Source organism: Falco biarmicus, chromosome 2 (assembly GCF_023638135.1).
Source record: "Falco biarmicus isolate bFalBia1 chromosome 2, bFalBia1.pri, whole genome shotgun sequence".
NCBI lineage: Eukaryota > Metazoa > Chordata > Aves > Falconiformes > Falconidae > Falco > Falco biarmicus.
In genome coordinates, this window is record NC_079289.1 from 66,236,238 (window position 1) to 66,260,399 (window position 24,162).

Sequence of the window (24,162 nt, forward strand, 5' to 3'; positions counted from 1 at the left end):
ATATTAATACTTAAGTCAAAATCTGGGTAATGCTAAGGTTTCCTAAAGAAATACTTTGATAAATATTAGCTTAGGGAAAATTGCTCCCTTTCTTCTGTGGTCAAATAACTTGTAGTCTGACTTTTCAGAACTGTTATAGTCTCTGACAGTTTGATACTAAAGACAGATAAGATAAAGTTGGACTGTTTTGAAAAGATAGAGAAAATACAAGGTCAGCGCACATTGTCTTCTTGATTTTGGACAGAACATCAGCATGTGCGTAAGTATTCATAATTTACATTGAATATATACATAACCTAGGGACTGCCCTAAAGGTTAGGGTGATAAAGAAACTGTCTGACATTGACATCTTTTGGGTTGGATGATTTCAGCAGAGAAATTATAAAATTAAATGAGATAGATAAGAACATGGAAGATGAAGATGGAAGAAATCTCTCATAGTTGAGATTTCATGCAAAAGTTTGGAACAACAAACAGCAAATCCAGAAGCATCAGAGATTAATGTGCTTTAAAACCATAGTTTTATCTCCTCCCCAAATCATAAAACCTCATAAAATGTGACAAAGTTTTAGAAATATGAATATGGTAAGTAAAAGAAACCAACTGTATGACAAATGTTTTGCCTGGAGATTATGCAACAAGGAATAAAAATAAATGAAACTACATAGAAGAATTTTGATAAAGCAAATAATTTTACAACAGTAAGTACAGAAATGTCAATGCATAGGAAAGGACAACATACATGCAAATGACAAAAATTGCAATGCAAAACAGTACATACGAACAAAGATGCTGCAGAGAATGAAGCTACAAATTCAGAGTGAAATACAGTGTAAGACAGTAAATACCCACTCTTCCCTGGTTTAGAATTTTATATCCAAAGTCTAGCTCAAAAAAGCTTGAGCTACTGACCGTCCTAGCATCCAATCTTTTTATTAAATCATCAGCAAAACTCCAACGGACATTCATAATCAGGAAGAGGCCTCTTTAGATTATTTTTAATACAAGTTCCTACAATAGTGTATCTCAAATGTCCTGTACTCCATTTGTTCCTGGCCCTCCAGCTTAACTCTTTCCTAGCTTCCTTTCTTCCCTTGTCCCCTTTTCAGACATTAGAGAAAGAGTTGTCCTTGGATCCATCCTCCTGTGCTCTCCAAAGCCCATCTGATTTTTTTCAAAGACTGTGAAGAAGATACCATATAGCATATAAAGTGTTCTCTCTCAACAACAAAGGAAAAGGTGGTTTCATTTGGTTTTCATTTAACTACTTCTACAGTAGTTGGCATGAGGTCTTCCTTCCAGGAAAGGAGTCATAGTTAATACATTTGTTAATTACATACACTCTAGAAGGCACAGAAATACGTTGTTAAATATTTCAAGTATTACAAACACGAGAGCATGGTTACTGTTAGTGTTTGAGCTAAGCTAATTGCTTCGTCATTTTCAAACGCTAGCTGCCTTTCTTGTAGAAAGACATAATTCTGAAAATTAGGAAAATATTTAAATGAGCTAGCCCGGAACAGTCTGCCTAATGATTTGAAAGAAGTTCTCCAAATGCTACATGGAGTTTTGTGACTGTTGGTAATCAGCTTCAGTTCCCAGGTATCTGTGGGGCTGGGGGCTTCTTATGAGAAATAAACCAAACCTTTCTGGCTGTAGGAAAGCTTTCTCAGACTAGTCTCTGTACAAGCCAACAGCCATGTGCATTTTCTCAGACCTAATAAAAAAAGCAGAGGCTGAAAGGGAGCACTGTGGTTCATGGAAAAAAGAGAACCAGTGAAGGGCAGAACCTACTTGCCAACCACATTGGAGGTAGAAAGTGTTGGGGGAGAAGGGCTGAGGGTGGCAGTAGGTGTTACAACAAAACTGACTAAAGGGACTGGGTGAATTATGAAGGAAAGGAAGAGGGTTGGAAGCCCTGGATGAGCACATTCAGGTGTAGTCATCAGTTTAACATCAGTGAGTCCAGCCTTTGAAGCCGGTGGATACTTAGAGAAGGTGGAAGCCCTCTGCAGGAGTGTGCTTACGATTCTATGTTTTGGGAAACACATGTAAGCACTGGGGAAGGGGCCCTTTATCAAGCATACCCCCAGAAGTGCTGCCTTTTAACTGCTAGGACATCCTTTTCAGTTATTTTACTTTTCCTTCTTACAGTATTATTCTCTCTTAGCCCTTAGTTTTGCAACAAGATGGACATCACATCTTCTGGGAGAAAAAAAGGGTCTTTAGGTGGCTCAGCTTTAGGTATAAAGCAGATGATTTTCTACCACAAGAGGAGAAAGGATCGCCAAGGACCGAAGTGTCTCACAGTCCTCTCTCCTTCTCCTCCTTGTGTCACCATCTGTGGATGCAGATGTCCTGCACCACACTGGGCAGGGGAGTACCAGCCCCTGCAGAAAAGGAAGAGGATGCAAAATGCAAAAGGGAGAGTACCATCAGCCTTACTTAGTTGATGACAGCAGCAAGAACGTACACAAGGCAAACCCTTGTGTCTGCTTTAGTTATGTAGTGCAGGCACTTTTCATGCTACCCTACCTCTTCCATGACCTGAAGGAAGACACGGGCCCTTTGGATAAACCTAAGGAATATTACAGTGACATACCCTGCCCTTGTGTTGTCTCTCACATGACCAAAGGTAGGGTGGAAGGATGATTACGTGACAACAGATAGCCATGTGCCACAGAACCCTCCACCCCAATAGAAAAGATAAGCAGTAAGAAGCCTCACAAGTCTGGGTGGCTGAATCCATAGGTTATCACGACCCAACCCTCCTTTCCTTCCTCATGGCCACATCTACTTATTTTTGCACTTGTGCTTGCAGGTGTCCTCATTTCAGCTGGGTGCTCAGGGTAGTAATTTCAGCTGTGTCAGAGAAGGTAAGTGGACACACATGGATGTCATAGGGGCTGAAAGGGGGAGTTAATCCTTTCAGCCTGATACCTGATGGGAGGCATTAAAATGACAAAAAAATGCATTCATTTTGGAGGCCTTTTGACAAAGGTAGCTCTTCTTCTTTCATACTTACTTTTCCACTGTAACTGGGTCAGCAAAAGATGGTATGTTCTTTTCACACAGCTCTTCACCACTAAAAAGGGCACACACTCAGCATGACACACAACCTGCTGAGCAGTTCCTCTGGGCCAGCTGTCAGCCCTGGTAGGATGTGGACTTCAAGACGAAACCATGAGAAGTTCACTCACAGGCAGGGCCCTGGGCACCTGTATTGCATTGTGATTTTACCCCAGGTATGGCCTGGATGCCCTGACATCAGCAGGGCTGCTAAACAGCTGAAAGCACATTCTCATTGTGGCTTTTGATTGCCTTCTGCTTAGAAGACTGGGAGAAACAGAAGAATGAAAAATACCTTAATTTAGGTTAAAGATAGAGAACATAAAATCCTATGGCGCCTCTCAGATCCTTGATGATACACCATCTTCAGAAAAACATTTTGCTCCAGAAGTACTGGAACTAATGAATCCTGATTTCCTACAGATTTCTGTCCCGTGGGTTGACTGACTTGTGTGGTTCAAGAAGATGTATGCTCTTTGGGTGGCTGGAGAACGTGTGAGATCTCTCTCTGCATGGATTTGTTGCTTTCTCATAAGGTGTGTTCGCATTGTGCTTTCCTCAAATCTGGGCAACAAATTGGGGATGACTGTCTTTAGCCAGCTGCTTATTGTTAAGAGACTTCTGAGGTCTTTGGTGGCCAGTAGATTCAATAGTTGTTAGAAGGAACACAAACTTCTCAATAGCTTCACTTCCATAGGAAATGGGGCTAAAAACCTGTTGTTCTCCTTCTGCCTTTTGCTCCACACTTTCTTCTGTCTTTCATGGTCCTGCAGCCTTTGCCTCTTGGATGCACCCTGTGGGCTGTAGGGAGGCAACCTCATTCCTAGTGTATTTCATCATTTCCAGTGAACCTGCCCAGCTCAGCTATTACTGCCTTTGTCCTTGTCTCTCCTAAAACTTCATCTCAGCAAGGAACTCAGTTCAAGAATGATTCAGTTGCTGCTAAGAGAAGCAGTCCCTCTGGAAGGCCAGCCAGGCTTAGCCATATTTTGTCTGTGCTGTTGTGATACCAGCCATAAGCTTTTCTTCTCTGTAGGTAAGAAGTAAAAGCAACTTGCCACGTAGCCCAGGGTCAGTCTTTGACAACTGGAACCACTGAATTGAATGGCCTGCTTAATAAAATGAAAAAAATGCCCAATTATAACGTAATGTTGATTTATACCATGGAGTTTGGTATGTGTTAGATAAGAACTAGTGTGTGGCCCTGTTTTCAATGCACACATTTGCCCAACAGTGCAGTGACTGTCAAGTCAGCAGTGGAGTTACAAGAACAGCACATACCAAAATACAGATTTTATGAATCTTGTATTCCAATAAGGCTGAAAGATCTCCTTTGAGAAATATTTTCCACTGATCTTCCAAGCACTGACAGCTTTTCGTCGTACGTGTTGGATGCTCACAAAAAAAACAGTTGTAATGTTGATGTTTCTACTTTATGATCTCTGAGTTAAATGCTCTAGTTGCACTCAAGCCATTTCCAGGTATGTTGTTTTTGTTTGGTTGGGGTTTTTTTTCCACATTTCATTTATTTTCACTTCAGTGTTAAATAATGCTATCTGAGTAGGTTATTTTGCATTTTTCAATTTTAAGGAACACTGTCTTTGCAGAAGTGCTGGCAGTTCCCTCAAGCAGTAGTTGACAGCCAGAATTTCCAACCGTTAGAAAGCTCAACAGTGTAAGTATTGCTGTTCTGCTTCGAAAGAAAAGAATCAGCAGTTCAGAAAGGTGGTTATGACATTTTCAATTTGAAAAATATTAAAGTTATTCCTTTAGAATTTGTTAAAAGCAACAGGGAGCGGTGTGTTCCCTGGGCTGCCCACAGGTCCCAGGGACCCGGTGACTCTTGGGGTCTCCCGTGCTGTCCCGCCCCAATGCAGTCCTGTGAGAAGTGCGGGCGGTCCCCAGATCTGCTGCTGAAGGGTAGGAAAATGAGATGGGCTTCAGAGAAGTCACCCCAAATTCCCTCAAAATCAAGGTATCTGGGCAGAATAGCTTCATTTTCCATACCAACACCCGCTGAACCGAACCAGTTCCATCACCAGGCTTCCCCCTCGCCCCTTCTGCTCCCGGGAGCCTCCAGAAGCCTTTCCCTGCCCTGCGCCCCAGGGTCTGGCTCCCCTCCTGGGAGCCAAACCTGATAAAACCTTCTTTCCCTCCTGTTCGCCAGCAAAACCCGAACGCGGCAGGAGCGGGACAGGGATGCGGAGCTCCTCCTCATCCTGCGGTGCACCTCTAGGTGGGGTAGGCGAGTTTCCGCAGCGAGCGGAGCCCGCTCCGCCGGCCGCGGCTTTGCGAAACTTGCCCAGCAGGGCGCGAGCGGGACGGAGCCGTTGGGGCGCCCCGGCGAGGGCAGCGGGGCCGGCGGCGGGGGCTTTGGTGCGCTTGGGCTCCCCGCGACCCCGCTGGGGACATTCATGACGAGCTCTGCGAGAAGAGGAGACGTGTGCCCCAGCTTCGGCACCTGCGAGAGCCCGACCAAGGGGGTACCCCCAGCCCTGCACCCGCCGGAGGACCTCTTCCTCAGGCTTCGGCGGTGGTGAGCCCATCTGCACAAGGTAGGCTTGCGTCCGGCACCTCTGCCGCCTGGCCCCAAAGCCAGCGTGGCTCTGGTACGGAGCCGCTCTGTCACGGGGATGTCACTGAGGGCTGTGACTGGAAATCGTGTCCCTGATAGGTTTCATTTGAACGAGATCTACCGTTCAGTGAGTTTCTCTGCTCCTGGCACTGGGCTAAAGAACTGTGTTTTTCTGTGAATGCTAGAAAGCAGCTACAGTTCCTGGTAGCATCTTTGATTAAAAGCTAAAATTTCCTCACATCGAATGTGGTTTAGACTTTTTTTGTTACTAAAAGTACCGATGTTCTGACCAGTTCGCAAACTCCAGAGGATCCAGCGGGTTTGTTTTATTTGAGTGGAAGTACGTATTTCTCCAGGCGGTAGTGGAACTGCTGTTTCAGCTTTTGTGTTAACATGGCAAACTAATTTGCCTGTACATTTTAGACTGTTGCTATACTTTTGAAATCACAAGCAACGCTGTAAGATATCGCAGCATCGGTAGTGTTGTGGCTGACTGCATATACATGTGAATACATGTTTGTAGCATGCCAATTTTTATTTTCCCTGCTTCCTCAATCTTGCTGTAAAAGGGTGCTGTGGGACTGAGGGCCAGAGAAGAAAGCAGGCTGTCCGCCCATGCCAAGGATCGTCTGGGCAAGCGGTGGCATCGCATGCCTGTTCCAAACACGGTATGCTGTAGCCATATGGGCTGCCGGAGCAGCTCTGAGAAGCCCAGCTCAGCTACCTCTGGGGGTGCAGAGAGCTCAGCCAGGGCTGCAAAACTTACTGCAGCAGTAAAGTGGCCTGCTTGAGCCTTGCACGACTGTGAAAGGCTGTCACTGGTACTGAGCTGGGCTTTTTTAGCTGCTGCTGCCATGGCTACGGCACTGATAATGTGGATTAGAAAAAGTGCGGCTCAGCACTTGTATGTTTAAGAGAAAAAGTGTTTTCAGTTTTGCAGCCAGTGGAGCTTTAGATATTACATCACGGGGTGCTGGGTAGCACTTCAGATCTGTCCCCCATGGGATGACTGGTGAGCTCCTCAGCCGGTGCAACGGTGCCAAGGAGCTTAGTGATCACTGCCCCCTTGGGGTACCACCCGAAACCTCTTCATACGCCTCAAGCTACCAGGAAAGCTTTCACACCTACAGCCGCTGCTCATTGGAATAGACAAGGCCTATGGCTACTGCTGCCACTCCTCTACAGCAGAGCCAGGAGAGGTAGTTTCAAATGATCGGTCTTGAAATGTTTTGGACAAATGGTGGAAAACTCTGGCAGCTTTATAAGAAAAATCATGTGAGAATGCAAATTTTAAAGGGAAAGTAATGTGATTGTGCAAAGTGGAGTCAAACCCTGTGACTATGATCAGAATTATTCAGTTCTTTGTTCTTCTCTGTCAGAAACAGAAAGTGAAAAGTAAAGAAAATTCAGGCATCCTCTATTGAAGAGCAACACTGATAAGAAATTAATTTTGAAAGTAATAAACAAAAGAAATCAAATGAAGGAATATATTCTATTCATTAGCAGCCCTTTTGGCTCCACACCTCTCAGTGGAAACAATTTCACCTTGGGGTAAGCTCCTGTGAGCCCCATTTCACTGGAGATGTCTGACAAGGGTCAAACTGTTACCAAAGCTTGGCGCAGCGCATTTGGTTGGTAGGGTACAGCATAGTTGTATTGCTGTTTGCAATAGCATAGTCTGACCACAACAAAGAGCTCAGATGAGAATGTGCCCAGAAAAAGCCAGCAGGCTTTTTTTTTTTTTTTTTTTTTTTTTTTTTGGTAGATAGATAGCTTGTACAGAAAACTGCTGTTCATAAATAAGCATTTTTTTTTCTATTGCAGCTAGATGGAAAACATGTGATGCTTTCATTTTTCACATCAGATCGTGAGATGGTCATTTTCAAGGGATCATACTGAATTGTATGCCATGGAAATCATCTCACTGAAAATGTTGAACTGAATGTAATTGTACCATAGAAGTGTTTAGAATTCCTCTGAAAATGGCTACATGTAAAACATTGTAACTTTACATGCAAGGGTGACATTTCTTGGAGGACTGGAGTATTTTGACAGAGTCTACAGTTTCTAATTGAACCCATATAGCCATGCTAGATAAATGTTCCAAGTCTCAGTTTTCAAAAAACAGCAGCATAATCTTTTGAAGATAAGATTAATATTTAGATAATGTTTTTCTCATGTTGTCATCAGTGGAGGAATTCCCCCCTAATATCCTTAACAGAGTTGTTTCCTTTAACCATGTTAGGATGGAACTGGGTTTCAGATCATATCTACCCTGCTTCTCTTCTCAGCTAAAGGGTAGATAAATTGCAACGTGAGCTACTGCCTATAGCAGAATAACCCAGAGGTTCCAGCATGGCCACACCCTACATGAGTCATTGGTGAGGAGCTGGGGATAGATCAGCCTTTCCATTCACTCCCGTTAAAGGTATCCTGTTTCTTCCTCCAATTATTCTCCAGACCAGGCCTTTGCTGCCTTCTGGTGCCCTCCTGACCCTCAAGACCCACTATATTTTTTATGATGCATCCAGAACATAACAGGTGCCCCTTTTTACCCAACAGCTCCTGGAGCAGCAGCTATTGTTGGAGAAAACCCTTCCTTCCTAATATGTAGAAATGTTCTGGACAGTGCAACGTTAGGGCAGGGAGTCGTTTGCAAAAACATGTATATTCTATGTATATTCTTGCCATGCATATTCCAACGAGGTAAGTCCCTGTAAAGGATTAGATATTACTGAACAAGGATGGAATTTTGACATTTATGACTGTCTGCCTTGGCAAGTATTATTGACCTGTGCCGGTGGTCACCGTGTGGTCAAAGTGCTTGGCCATACTTTTCCCAGAAAACTAAGAACCTGGCTTCATATAGCAGAAGATTAGGACATCCAAATATTATTTGGAGGTCAAGTAACTTGTTGGTTTCTTGTTTGATTTATCACTCATCCAATTCTATAAGAAATGAACTGAGATCCTGGGCCCATGCAGTCAATGGCAGAGCTCCCACAAGGGTGGTGGGCTCAGCTCTTGCTGGCTCTGGGGCAATATTTAGTGATCAAACACAGCTTCTTGAAGCATATTAGTTTTGCACACATTTATTCTGACTTGACATAGCTCCGATCTTTCAGTTTCTTCCAACCAGGGAAATCAGAACAAAAGTACAGAGGAAGTTATTTTCAAATTCAGAAGGAGTCCATTAGAAACAAAAGAATAAAAGATAAACAAAGATGATTTTAAAGCATTATCTGCTATTGTCTTTTGAAGAAGCTAAAACTTTGTCAATGGAGTTTCAAATCTCTGCGGAGACAGATCAGGGCCACATCCTCCTGATCTGTTGCTAGCAACTGCTGGGTTTGAACTGTCACAAGTGGCATGTGAAGTTAATCCACAATGCTTGAGCTGAATCACCCGCCATGAATCTAGCAACAGGTTTTACATTACCACATTACCATAATGTCTGACAATCTGCAGCGCAAAATCAATAGCAAAGTCCCTGGTGGGTTTCATAGAGTTTCTGGCATTTATTCTTTTTCAGACTCAGTTCTGCAGAGCTGATCTTTTTTTGGATTCAGTGCCTTAAATTCTGCTTGTTTCCTTTTTGGGAGGGGAGGGCTGCGAAGTTTTTATGTGGCAGAAGGGACTGCCAGAGCTGCTTCAGTTTTATAGCAGAAGGGCTTTTTCAGGAAGTCAATGTTGCCCCATTCCCTGCCCCACAAGAAACCTCTCCAGCAGTTGGTGGCATCTCAGCTGACCCTCGCCTGACTTGCTGTGCACACAAGGCTAGGAGGGTCTTGATGAACCGATTATCCAGGGGCCTGCTCTGATAATAAACATGTGCTGGATGAACTGTGCTTTGGGAATGTTACTTAGATATAGTCAATGGCCACTAGGGAATTGGGGAGGGAAAAAAAAAAATTATAATATTTAGCTTGACTACACTTGTGACATTCTGAAATGTTGATAGACCTGAGACCCTTTTGATCTTAAAGGCCAAGATCAACCTGGTTGCAAACGTCCGGCATCCAAACCTTCTCAACCAATCTTGAATGAGATGTTTGCTTCCCTACTGGATCCTGGCATAGAAAGATACATGAGCTCCAGTTTCTCACTGTCTTTGTCTCTGCTGTACAAATGCTGATGGATGTACATCTCCTGCAGATCATGTTAATGAGCCTCTGGTTCATTAAGCTTTATAGCCAGGACATGGTGCTGCAAACTTGGCTGAATTGAAGTCCAAGCCAGCTCTTTGGTAAAAAGGAACCCTGGAAAGATTCACTTTTTCCCCCCATCTCCCCTGGAGGTTGTGTTGTATATGAAGCTCTGTTAGACCACCCTTTATCCTCTGTTCAGCAATGTAACAGGCTGGGGACCAAAGCAGAAACATATGGCCTTTTAATTCTGACAGTGCATCCATCTCTTCCTTCGCATGTGTCACAAAGAAAAACTACTGAAGTGCCAGTTAAGCAGCATACAATTATTTGCAGATTGAGTGTCAGGTTTTTTCTCTTCATTTTGAGCAAGAATCATCTAAATAGTTCAGGATTAGATATATTACAATCATCCAATGCATTCTTGTGACATGCTCCATTTTTCTCTCACAACTGTGTACGCACTCTGCTGCTTGGGAGGAGGACCAGGGAGGGGGAAAGATCTGTATACTAATAGTTGATAAATTAAGACTTTGTAGAAGTTGGCTTCTGTTGCTGAAAAGAAGAAGACCAAAAGGTCCTGTGCACCCAGATCACACGTCTTGGAAGATGAAAACTGGGATTGCAAAAATACGAGGAACAGATGAGACTAAAGGCTAAAAATGGCACAATCTGTTAAACTACCTGGTGCTGGTTTATAACCTGTTGTAGTTAGGCACTATGAAACAGACAGCATCCTCAAACATGGGACTTCAATTTGCCTTATAAATTGGACTTATAACAAAAAGGAGTTTGAAATTACCATCCTAAAGTAAAGTTTCTCTTCCTATTGGATTCAACAAAAACAAAAAATTGCAATAGATTTCAAAGCAACAGAATTTAGTCAGTGCTGAGCACAGTTTAATACAGTCCCTGCAGGGCAGTTGCAAAAGAAAATCATAGGATCATAAAATTGCTTAGGTTGGAAAAGACCTCACATCCAACCATTAACCGAGCATTGCCAAGTCCACCACTAAACCATGTCCCTAAGTGCCACATCTACATGGCTTTTAAATGCGTCCAGGGATAGTGACTCCACCACCTCCCTGGGCAGCCTGTTCCAATGCTTGACAGCCCTTTCAGTGAAGAATTTTTTCCTAATATCCAATCTAAACCTCCCCTGGTGCAAGGTTTCTTCTTGTCCTATCGATTGTTCCTTGGGAGGAGAGACTGAGTCTCTATCACTGACTGACCCATCACTACAATCTCATTTCAGGTAGTTGTAGAGAGTGATAACCCAGTCAACCAAAAAAAGAAAAAAAAGAAAGAAAAAAAAAGGGGAAAACCCCACCAACCACAAAAACCCAAGAAAAGGCTGATAATGTGTTCTCCTTTTGTCCCTTGAGATTTTGCCATTTCTTCTCTAGGTGGGTAGCTGGTGGCAAGGGGTGCCTCAAGTGAAGAAACGTTTGCATTTCAAAAATAGGAGAGGATGATCCATGGGCTGCCACTGGTCCAGTGGCCTCTGTGACAGGGGGGCAAGCAAAGCAGCACCACCTTCAGCTGACCCCTCCTGTCTTTCTGAGTCTTTTCCACCTGCACAGCAGGCATGGCTCAATGGCTCACAGACTTGCCTCCAAGCTGCAGGAGTTTACGGGCTAGCAGATCCACGTGAGCCGAGGCTGGTGTGAAGTCTGGCAGTCTGAAACTGGATTCATGAGGCGTTCAGTTGTGCTGGCTGCAGGAGGGCAGTAATTTCCAAGAGAGGGGCAGAGCGCACAGCTGAGAGCAGTAACTATCTCAGCTGTCACTATTTAATCCATCACCAAGTCTGAGTGTCAGCACCCTCCAAGAGAGACAAAAGCAGAAGTGAGTATCCAAGCGTTGTGGGGTGCAGATTTATTTCATTACATTCAACTGCTTTCCTGTGATGAGCTTTGTCTCTTTAAATTTTCTGCACAGAAAAAGCATGTGCTAACATATTGCCAGTTGGAGAGTTGTATTTTTGTGTGCATGTGTAGATCCAGTTGGTTTGTTTGGGATGTAAAATACAAAGGAAAGAGCCATTGTTCTTTCCTTGCTCTCAGTCTTCAAAAATTACTAGTTCTCATAAGCAGACCAAAACAGATAACAGATGGCATTGGCTAGCAACAAGGAAACCTAGATGCAAATACAGTATGGTATAGAAGGAACGTCTCTGATGTGGCAGGGTTATGTTTTCTATCATGGTTTCTAACCGGTTGTGAGAAAAGATCCAACACTAGCAGTTCGTGGTATTTAACTGGACGTCAAATGTGCAAATAATGCAGCTGATGATCAAATGACGAAATTGATAATAAATAAATAAATAAATGAACATACAGGGGTTCGATCCTCTTCCCAGTGCAGACACCAGGAGACTCTCCACTAATGTCATCAGCTATTTGGATGGGACCTGCATGCCCATTTCTGATTTTCATCCAAGGTCTAGATGTGCATAGACTACACTACAAAAAAGAAACAAAAGGTGCTGTCTGTGAATGCTTTCTTGGCCCAAGCAAGAAGCCACTGGATTTTATGACCTCAAAATCAGACACTGTGCAGGTCACTCAGAGAAGGCAGCAGGTCCTGCACATCAGCCACAAGGGTCCCAAGCAGCGCCTGCTCCCCTCAGCCTGGAGATCTTGCTGATGAACCAGGAGCCTCAACCAGGCTGAACTACAGGGGTTTGGCTGTAGCTGTGTGGTGCAGGTCTCCCAGGGCTTGTATAAGGTTGGTTTTAATTTAGCCTGGGTGGAAGTCAGACTAAACAAACAAGCAGATATCTCTGCTGTGAGCATCTCTGCATGGGGAAACACCAGGAGCACTTTGAGGAGGCAGTGGACGGTGCCCTCGGGGGTACAGCTCATGGGTGAGGCGCACCCACATGTAGATGAGACATCTGGTAGCAGTATGATGACTACACACATTTTCCACTCACTCCTGCCCACAGTGTCACCTCTGCCTTAGCTTTTAAATTCCAGCCTGCAGAGCAGGGAAAGACAGCACAGGTTAAAAGAAACTAAAATCCCACCCGCTTCTCTTTCCACTGAGAGTGAATTTCTTCTTGTAGCGAACAGGTATTGGATCCAGCCCCAGGAATGAACAAAAGAGGTCTGAGCAGCTGAAAAGTTGAGGTCTGATGTCTTGGTTGGGTGAGACTACAATTGCATGCTTTCTTCCTGCAAAAATGGATGCTTGCCAAATCTGCAGTATAATACAGAGCACTTGCTCCTTGTGCTGCAGGGCCCTGAGATACAGGGCCTTCAGTGTAAGGCAACAGGCAGACAAACGCATTCAGAATGACAGAGCGATTTCTAATATTTACTCTCTTTGCCTCTACCCCCAGTGCTTGTACAGGCAGATCCATGGCAGTGAGCACAGCCTTACCTTGTTAGTAGAAGGATGTGGTTAAATGTGCACTGTTTTTTCTAGAAAATGAGTATGTTGATGTGGTGCCAGTCAAATGCTGGCAGAAATTTGAGAAAGCTGTGTAGCTCACTTATTCGTTGATGCGCCACTCGTAAGTCATGTGCCAGTCCCGTGACTTTGCTGGTAAAATACGTTTTCTCTAGTTCTTCTCCCACACAATGCTGAATCGATACCTATAGAGAGCATCAGAGCATCAGCAGTTTTCCTCATCGTGTAAGAAATGTATAAAATTCAAATTTTCTTTGAAGTACTTAACACTCCTTTTGTTTTCAAGTAAAATTGTCACTGAGTTCACTGAGGTTTGCCCACGCGAGGAGCAAAGACTCTGTCCCCTTGGGAGTATGCAAGCCATTTTCTAGTAATTTGTCTGCTAAGGTGACAGATTTCCTTATTATAGCACTGAAAACAGGAACTTCACTGTCTGCTAACAGAAGTGACTTTACATATTTTATGAAGCTGAGCCAAAGGCACTGCTCTTGTTAAATGGAGTTGGTGGCTGTTTGGTTGGTCTGGACATGAGAATTACCTGCTTCCCCTTCCTCTTTTTTGTTTTTGTTAATGAAGGCTTTATGCCTGACTAAAATACATAGTTATATTTTTCCCTTCAGGTCATGTTATCGGAAGCTTTGAGTTGGGGGTGGGGGTAAAAAAGTTCACTTACTAAGTAAGATTAAAGCAATTAAAGGCTAAGGCTCATATTTAGTTTTCCCTCATAGATGCTATTTTTCATGCAGTGACAGCATCAAAACCTTTTCAAGTTTTATAGCTATTTCACATTTGGCAGAAACAACAGGAAACCATCTGTAGCAAAGCAGGATTGTTGTAAGCATAATATTCAGTAATGAAAAAAAGATTAAAAGAAAACACTGTTATCTTTATGTGATAGCTTTGAAGGTGCAAGGAGCAGGATGCTTGCATTTGCCCATCTATCTACTAACATCGTAAAAATTTTCTAGATGAGGCAACCATGTAGAAAGTTGATTATTTCAGCAAAAGGAAGAAGTCCAATAGGAAATTTGACTTTTGGTTTCTTGTTGAGATTTCTGTGATGACTGTAAAGATGCTTGTGTGGATGAGGTTGTATATGACTGTTTTCTGTATATTGTGACTTAAATGGCAGAGCTTATAGGCACACACACAACTTCAAATAGACAAGTTGTTCCACAGAAGACGAGTAAGCTGTGCATGTTCTTAAGCTTGAACTCCTTGCTTGAAAGTCTTTTCTGGATCAGGGAAATAAAATAAATTTTAAAAAGTAGAAATTCAGGTGGCTCATATTGCCTTCTGTTCCCTTATAGCAAAGTGTATTTGTTCTGGCTTTGTTGTGTTTTATGTGCTGGAAAGGAGACATCCAGACTGAAAGACTGCATACTCAGGAGTCGCAGGTGAAAAACAGTTTTGCTGAAGCTTAGTTTGTTAGTTGGGGTGTCACACCCTGAGGCTGCAGTTTTAGGGGAGCTCATGATAGCCACTGTATACCTCTGAAGACCGTAGCTGATCCTGCAAAGTTATTACAGTACTATAAGTATGCTCAAATTTCTGGTCATGCCAAAATACTCGTTAGTATGTCTGTTCAACAAAGGGAAAGAACCATTTTTTCAGGTGTGCTCTAAGATTTAGCCTGGGCTCTTTTCTCAAAATATGTTGGAATTTTGACTAGTGAATGAGAAACAAATCAGCCCATCTTGTAATTTCTTTGTCACTGACAGTGTTTCACATATTAATAATTAGACCTGGTTTTAAGACAGCATTTCACTGTGCAAAAGTCAAAATATGTCAGGGAACTGCAAAATCTTCTCGTTATTAATGTCTTAAATTATGGCTAGACACCCTGTTTTTCCAGTTTTCAAGGCAAGTTTTGAAGGCTTTTTTTTCCAGTGCTGAGCTGATGAGACATTAAAGGTTTCTTTTTCAAATAGTTTGGCTGTTGGGTTGCTCCTTTCACTCACACCTGCCCCTTGACTTAGAATCGTCTCCGCCTCTTCAGCATCAAACACTGAATTTACATAGGCACAAAGAAAGTGTGGAAGGCCAACAGCTCGCGCTGTCATTAAGATGGGAATGCAAGAAGAACAAAGCAGCACAATGGTAAGAGAAATATCACAATACCCTACCTTTCTGCGAGGCTGACTAACCAGGGCTTTCCCACAGGAGGGAAGGGTGCTGAGGATACCACAGGATTAGCAGATGCATGCAGGGCTGCTGGCAATGACTAAGCCAGTAACAGTGAGGGAGTCAAGGTTCTAGACATGAGTCAGGTTTTGAACTTGTTGCGGTTTATAGCGGCTCAAAGGGCTTTGTACGGCATCACTGTACAAGTCTGCGACTGTGAAGTGATGGGCTTACAGCTGGTAGAGCCGCTGGCTGCTGCAGGAAGGAATGCTTGCTTTCAGCAAAACGTTGTAGTCAAGCTCAGCTCCACACGCTACTCACCCACAGTGCAGCCTTGGTTTTGCCTCTCACTTCAATTATTTTAATGCCTTTCCAAAGTACTCCGGCTTATTAATTCAGTACGTTCTTCCTAATCATACAAGTATCCCTGAAGAATTTCAGAGATGCACATAAGAAATGTGGCAAAGATATTTCTTAATAATACATGACAGAAATAAGAAAAAAGCGGTGGAATGATATTATGTGTTTACCACCTAAAGTAAGTAATTTTTTGTATGCATGCAAGGGGTTTTCTTCTGGAATTTTAAAACACAGAAGCAAAGAAAATGAGAGGGAAGCATGGTGTCTAGATTTGTTTTTTTCGTTCACGACTTTACGTTTATCCTTTTTAAAACAAGTTTGGTGGAAAGACTTGAGGTGCTCCCTCAATCCTGATGTTGTGTGTGGTTTTGCCATTTCTTTTAACAAGCTGATGATGTGCTTTTATTTGCTGTTGCCTGTGCCTATGACAGAACTGGACAAAAAGAAAAGGTACAATTGCTGCATGAGCTGCCAAAACTGTACTAGTTTAATCAAAATGAATGCAAGAGAAAGGCATCCACTTTTCCTCTTGCAAAGCCAAGTGCAAAGGGAGTGCTAACAGCTTAGGTTCCCAGGAAATACGTACAGAAGCAAAGCTGCTATCTGTGGTATTTTCCCTATCATTACTGATGCTAGCTGGATTAATTTAACAAGCATTGCACACAGACCTTTGCTTAGCTTTATAGACATGTCCATTTTTGCAGAAAAGATGAAAATTCATAAACAGTTCTGTTTAACTTTGCAATATTTTTCATCTTGAGTTTTCACTCCTTTTCATATATACAGGTGAAACACCTTGCCTTAATCACAGAAGAGCGGTTGGCAATGGGTCTGTGAAAAGTGCATGGTATAGCAGGCATCTTCTGAATCTTTGATTAAGAGGTGCTCTGAGGTGGGAAGCAGATACTTTCTGTTAGATCATCTTCATGGACTTAATCCCATGGAGGAGGAATTGGATGCCAGCAGACCTGTCAGTTCACATGCTAAATCTGAAATTTAGATCCTAAGAAGCCTTGCTCGCCTGCCCCTTCACCCCAGAGGTACCTACATACTTTAACACCCACATCTGCATCCACTGAGTTCCTTGCATGCCCAAACACGTGCTTCTGGACATGCTTTACCTGGCCTGGACCGTGCTGGATGAAACAACCTGCATGCCACGCATAAGCCCTGCTGATGGGAATGGTCACACTGTTAGGTTTAGCCCATGCTTAGGGAACTCAGCTGGGAGATCTGAACTTGATCTGCTCCTCAGCCTGGGGACACTTTAGCTGTTTCTCTCACAGCAATGCCCCTGGCCTCGGCTCTTGTGCGTTCTGGAAGAGACACCTGTACATTCCTCCTTTTTTTAACTATTACCTTTTCCTAGGCATAAGTGACTGTTTGGAGAGCAAAAGAAAAATAATGCTGCCGTGTGGTGACTAGGGTACTTGCCAGGGTGTATGGAGATGCAGGCTTTGGGGAATACTAAGATCTTTAAATTTTTGTCAGAGTAAGAACTGGAGCCTAGTTTCCAAACCCTGTCTCAGGTGGTGCCCCAGTCACTATGTTTGGGAGTCATGTGTCTGAGTGAAAAAGACAAAAAAACTGTCTCATGCAAAGCAGAAAAGCATCAACAGGAGGGGACTGGACAGCCCTGCGAGGGAGCCCCTGTAAGCTGTGCTGCCCAGCTGGGGGCTCGGGGCTGTTCCAGCTCTGTGGAGCCCTCCCAGCCTGCCCCTAGCCACTGGCAGCAGGGAGATTTCTAGAATGATGTTCGAACAAAGGAGGATGCTTTCTGCAGGCAAGCAGAGACATTTGGCTTTGTGTCATTCCGTGAATGATGGAGTTATTAAGTGCAAAGATACGGAGCAGTGGTAGGAGGGGCTCCATAGGCTGGATTTTGGGGGAAGCCTGGAGGACTGGATGGCAAAGCCTTGCCAAGTTCCTAAGCCTTGCCAGGGCCATGGTTGAGGCATATCTGCTGGCTTGTGAGGATCTGTGTTTTGAGGCATCCCACTCCCAGCAGGCTCTGGCTGTAGCAAGGTTGCTACCAGCTCCTGCAGCTTCCCCAGAGCACCGAGTCCATCATGGTACCGCTCCTGTTGTGAATCTGGCCTGATCCCTGCTTTAGCAGGGAGCTTTCTTTGGAAAAATGTGCTAAAGACTAGCCCAGGCTAGATTAAATCAGGGATGGCTAAAAGGCAAGTAGCTCCAGGAGCACCAGCATGGGTGAAGGTTGATTTCTGATGGATCAGTGTCTTGTGGCTGATTGCCAGCTCCAGCTGAAGCTCTCCCCACTGGGATATTTGCAAAGACCTTGTTGCCATGGGCATTTGTCCGTGGCTTACATGAACAGGGATACTCCTCCCACACTGAAGTGCACCAGGTGCCCTGCCCTGGCCACCTGCACCATGAAACCTTAAAAACCACAAATATACTTAACATTAGGGTAAGTTAAAAAAAAATAAAAAATCACCCCTCCTGCAAATATCCAGTAACCCCTGTGGTTTTGGTACTTTCTTGAAAGACAGGGGTTGGAAGTTCAGCTCCCTGTTCCATATTAAACAGAGGGAGTATTTTGTGTTGTCCAGTTTTACTCAATGTATGTCATACTACCCTACTAATAAATTGATCTGTGGAAACCATATACCCCTCTGAAATGTGCTAACCATACCCTGTATGCAAGCCTTTAGTGCTTGCTAAGAAGAGGAGCAATGCTTTTTGATGTGTTGAAGAAACAGCCATTCAGAGTGCAACTGGAGAGCACGGCAGAGATTTAGGAGAAAGATGTTGCAGGGGCAAACTTCAGTGAAGGTGTAATAGGTGGTACGGATGTAGTCATTTCAGGTGTTCATTTCCAAGCTTTTGAGTGGCTTTGAAGTAAAAATGGTCTACAGGAACCATAATATTTTGTGAACACTGAAGGTAAACTTCAAAAAATCACTTCTATTGCAGACTATTTGGTTTTATTTAGGAGACTGCTAACTACACTAATACACTTTTCCCTGTGATTTGAGCGGCTGATGCTGCTCTGCGAGTGGGTGCAGCATGATCTGGCCTTTATGTTTTGAGGACTAAAGTTATTCCCTTTTGGAGAAGTTTGTTTTATTAAGCACAGGAAGAGCTATTTTGTAGCTCTGTATACAGCTTTGGCTTCTGCCTACAAGAAGAATATATTTGTGAGAGATAAACAGGACTTCAGGGATTCAGGTGAGGAGCTTTATATGTGTAACAGTCTGAGCAAGGAGAATTTGCAGAACTGGCTTCGTGCAAACAGGCAGACTGAGTCATTGTTTCCTTAAGGCTTTAAACTTACATCACCATGAAGTGCCAAGAGAAGACAGGGCGGCCTCGTGGCTTTTTTTTTAACAGATTTGCATACCCAGTATGTCATGACATGACAACAAAAATGAAACAGTTTTAATTGACATAAAATGTATGTGGGTTTGGGTGACTTTTCAAACAGTAAGAATAGTGCAGAAGAAAAGTAACAAACACAGCTTATTAGTAGCAAACAAAAATGCTACCCTTTCCATTGCACACTGGTTGGTCGAGCTTTGATGTAATTAAGTGTAACATAAAAATAACTCATCTGTCAATACCATCGTTTATCATGAAAGGATGAGCTTTCTGTAATGCATGGCTTTAATTAACTGTCACTTGCTGTCGAAGTTGAGATGCAGTATACACATTTGGCACTTAGGTGCGTACATGAGTTTGGAGATGTCTTAGAAGGCAGAGCCAAAAAAGCCAACAACCGACTCTGAAAGCAACCTGAGCTCACATGTGAACACAAGCATTTGCTATGCATTGAAAGCTTTGTCCTTTAAACAAGTTTCCTGCTTGCACCCTTTTTTGGAGAAGAATTAGCTTTCGCTGTTCACCATTTAAAGCACATCACTAAAACATGCCTCCAGGTCTCTGCACAGTGTGACATTTCAGACAAGCTGTAAAAGAAATGTGGTTCCTTAGTTGCTGTTGTGCACTTGGTAGTTGTACCTTCCAGAAATGCTGTTTCTATAACCCCTTATTTACTTCAAGCAAACAGTCACAGAAACGAGGAATTTTCTGTTACAGCCTTTTTACTATAGACACATTGCTACAGCTACAAGTGTGTGATTTTTCTGGTACTTACCCGGGGCAATGCATGTAGGCAGGCTGAGCTGTTTTCTGAGAGCTACCCCAGACAGGGGCCTGGGGGACTGCAAGGGACCACCTGGACCAGGTAGGCTGTCCTTAGCTCTTGCAGAGGAGCAGTGTGCCAGGGGGCAGGAAAGGGCTCTTTCCACAGCCCTCACAAGTCGCAAATGTGACTGTGTTGTTACATCTCACTTTGCAAGGTGATCTTGACATTACCCACCCTGTTGCAGGCAGAGGCTGATGATGCATGATGCCACATTGCCCTGGTGGCAATGGGCCCCAAACAGGTGAGGGTGAGTTGCCTGGGGTTTTGCTCCAAGTGGGATGATTCTGATGCAGAGGCAGCACATGCCCAGCATGTCTTTGCCTCCTCCAGTTTATGAGGGAGTTGAACAGCCATGGAGAACGGCTGCATGAAAGGAGCAGGCAGAGCAGAGGGACAGGATTGCAGCACATGTGAGGGTCAGAGGAAAGGATGCTCAAATCCTGTTTCGGCTCCCAGGTGCATGAAGAGCAGCAGGGACAGGGTCAGTGGCTGCAGGCAGAGCACGGGATGTGGCCAGGGGAAAGGGGTTCCTGCTGCTTTCCACCACTGTGCTGCTCCAGCTGGAGCAAAGTGAGGAAAGGCAGCGGGAGGGGTCATGCAGAGTTAGAGAAGTAGTCATCGGCACCACAAAGCATCTGTGTTGAGGAAGAAGCTGAAGTAATAGGAGGCAAAGCACTGAATGGGGACAAAAATTGTAAACATTTGGAGGACAGGGAGAAAGGTAGCATCTCTCTGGGGGCCAGAGAAGGAATTGCTGGGGAATCCAGGGCATTTGCTGCCTAATTCATTGCTGGTGCTCTCATTAGGCCAGAAGGCTCTGGTAGTGCCTGTAACTGCTTCTGGAAAACTGCAAGTTACTTTTAACAGGCAGGCAGCAATGGAGCAACTGCCTAGAGACATGTATTTCTGTTTCCCTCTCTTGTGGCTCGCTGAGAGATAGGGCAAGCTGAACTGGCCTTGCTATCACTGCTTTTTTCTTTTGCAAAGCTGTGCTCTGTTTATTGCATTTGACTTTGGGTTCAAGCAGCATTCTGTAGCATGCTGTCAAGAGCTGCAATGTCAGAATGAAATACTGAATGCTATTTCCTCAGATGCTTGGTGTCGGAAATTATGGAGGCTCCAGGCTAAGTGTTCACAACAGATTCCCATGATTGCTGCTGTGGAGCCATGCTCCATTTTTCAATACATTGGTCACAGGCTGAAGAAACTGATTTCTTGAGAACCTCTAGCTGGCACCAGATAGAAGACATCATCCCCCAAGGGGGGGGGGGGGGGAACACAAAACAAAACAAACAAAAAAACCCAACAAACCCAAACAACAAAACACCTCATAGAAAAGAAAAGAAAATGTATAAATGGTAAACCTTTCAAATGTGTAAAGAGAACAGGATACCTGTGGCCAAGCTGAGACTGATGCTGCAGCTTCACAGGCGGTTGTGGCAGTTCAGTTCAGCTCAAACATAGATGTTTCTCCTTCCATCCTAGTGGGCAGATGTTGAACATGTTGTACAGGTGCTCTTCCCACCCTCCCTTTTGCCGTATTTTAAATCTGCTGCAAACTTAACCTGCTTTATTCAGATTTGTAATGGCATGAGGTTTATGTGCTAGCTGGGACATGCAAGAACACAGAGTCCTAGAAATGCTCATAATTTGCATTCTTAATAAAACATAATTTAAAATCCTAAATATAGAAAGTGCTCTATAACTGAAAAGGATTAAACCAGCTCCTTTTTCCCAGATCTCAACATCCCAAACATCCCTGTGAGCCTAGAAATTTTGGGAGAAACCCCGTAAAGGCCTGGCTCTGAATAGTTTGAAAAAGGCAAATCAGAAACCCAAATCTAGAGCTTTCTGTTGGGTTAAATCCAGAACATGCTGTTGGGTCCTCCTCAATGGCAGGGCCAATCTGTGATGCTAGAACAGCCCTTAAGGATGCTTAGTTTTTTTGCTAATCCCATATTGCTTTCTGGTTCCAGGTTCAAAGATAGGCATTATGAAATGCTCAAGAAGGGCAAGTTTTTCTGACTTTAAGTTTCATATTAACCACCAGTACTGTAATTTTTCTGCCTTCTTTTCTCTATCAGTGTGATTTCTGAGTGTCTCCTCATGTATGTTTTTGAGTGCCATGGATTAATGCAGTGTTATTCCAAATGCCGAGATAATTCTTCACCCTGGAAAATGCTCTTTAACTGGTTCTGCACCACGAATGGTATCCTCGTGCCTCAACTTCTATTGGACTTTTGAGTGATACAATGATATGGACATTAAATGTCTTTGCAAATTGCTGGGTGTTTTGCTCTCTCTTTATGACAGACATTTTCTGCCCCTGTCACTTCAAAGCCTTTGGCAATTAGCATAACACCTGCTGATGCTAGATTTTCAGCAGCCTGAGCTTTGGGGTATTCAGTTGTGTTTCTCTACATCCTGGCACTGTCCTGAGTGCTTTCTTCTTTCCCTGCCATCGTTTGCTTCATATATCTTAGTGTTCTATGTCTTTGCCTCCCATCAGACAGGTTCATTGTAAAATTAAGTCGTTATTACCATGGGTCTTCTTCCAGAGGAATTTAAGAGGCTGAATGAAAGTGTCTAACCACAGCTTGCTTAGGGAGAGGATGGGTATGCCTAAAATGAGGAAAACAGGCTTTTCTCAGAAAACATGGGGACCTCATGAGCTGATGCCATAGTCCTTCTCATCATCTCCCATCAAGTCAAAAACTTCCTCTTGGTCCTTCACAAGCAGCCGGCATGCTACTGCTTCCTGGCAGTGGTGGTGGCTTAGGCATCCTGCCCGGCGCCTGGTCCTGCAGCCGGGCTGCCGAAGGCAAAGGAAGGCTGTGCCAAAACACAGGTGCCCGCACAGGCGGCCAAACCCATTTCATAGTTGCACCCCATGCCGCAGACTGCCTGCCATCACCAGCTCCTTCCCTGAGCACACCCCCACGCACTCCTTCGTGCCCCTCTGTTTTCCCTCCGCCCACTACCTGCATCAGGGAGTTGATTTATTTTTTTCTTTCTTTTTTTTTTCTTTCACCTCAAAGTGATAGCAATTCCTAGTGCATTTATCTTAGATGATGTGGTCGTTGTAAGATGAAGTACCTGCAGCAGCCAGTCTGCGGTTGATTTGAACACAGGCGAGTCTCGACAATGAGCTTAAAGGAGGGTGTCAGGTATAAATCTTGTCTTCAAACAGCCAGGGTGCATTCCAGACTTCAGAGACACCTCTTTGTGTGGAAGGGTGGTTTTTTTTTTATGCCTCCTTTTTCTTTTTCTTGGACCTGGAAGAGGATGAAAGTGGCGGGGTGTGTGCGTTCGTTTAGGCTGATAATGAGAGCAGGGCTCACGGGCATGGTAATTTGGCAGCCTCTTCACTTCCTGTAACAGTTTTAAAAAAAAATCATCCAAGGGCTGCTTAAAGACAAACATTTTTTGTTTAACTACTGGTGGTTCATTTTCTGAACAACCATGCAATTAATCTTATTTGTATTAAAGAAGCAGGCTGCTTTTTGTAAGCTTTTCTGAGCTATAATTAATGAAGATCAAAAATGTTACAGAGACATAATATTTAACTTTTCATAGGTGTGACTACACAACATCTGCAGCAATTAGAGAAGCAAAAGAAAAAGGCATTGTGTTGAGATTTTTCCCTTCAAAGTGTCTTTGTCAAACCTCTTTCCTGCTCACAGCCCTTCAGTGGTCTAGCTGTGAACAGTTTTCGGTGAGGAGACTAGTCAATGGTAAAACTGCAGAATGTTTTTTAACTGCATTGAGAGATAAACATATGGTCCAAAAATATTATCAGCTAGGTCAGACTTGCAAGGACTGAGTACATGAAGTGCAGTACTACCTGTATTGCATCTTGAAGGACTGGACCCAAACAAGAGTGTTTATTGCTTGCATAATAGTTTTCAAGCAAATGCATGGGTGTGTTAAAACTTCAAAAACATCACAGCAGTTTCATGATATTACATGTAAAAAATCCTGGATGTTTTGCCACTAGGAATTCTGTAGCACAGATTATCTTTTAGCTGTGCAGCTTAAAAGGATAATTAGTTTGTAATAAGTAGTAGCTTATTTATCTCTGGATGATTAAATGAAGAACAACTCTGGAATGTATCACTTGAAGATGTATGACAAGAAATGTGCATAGTTTTACCTTGGCACTAGCTGCCTCCTGCTCCACCAACCTTTCAGCTACTCTAGCAGAAGGAAAATCTGGTTTCCACTGGCCTGCATTCAAAACGCAGATGGCTCCAAGTGTGTCACTCGGATTCACAAGACAACAGCATGCTTTGCCTTTACACACA

General features: G+C 43.7%; 1 protein-coding gene across 2 annotated transcripts in view; it reads left to right on the forward strand.

Moving 5' to 3' along the window:
• The first annotated feature begins 5,315 nt into the window (after positions 1–5,315).
• Positions 5,316–24,162, forward strand: part of EDAR (ectodysplasin A receptor) — a 73,369-nt gene continuing 54,522 nt past the window's right edge. For both annotated transcript variants that reach the window (XM_056329644.1, XM_056329646.1), the window contains exon 1: positions 5,316–5,624. The gene's annotated coding sequence lies outside the window, so the exon portion shown is untranslated. The remainder of the gene's footprint in view (positions 5,625–24,162) is intronic.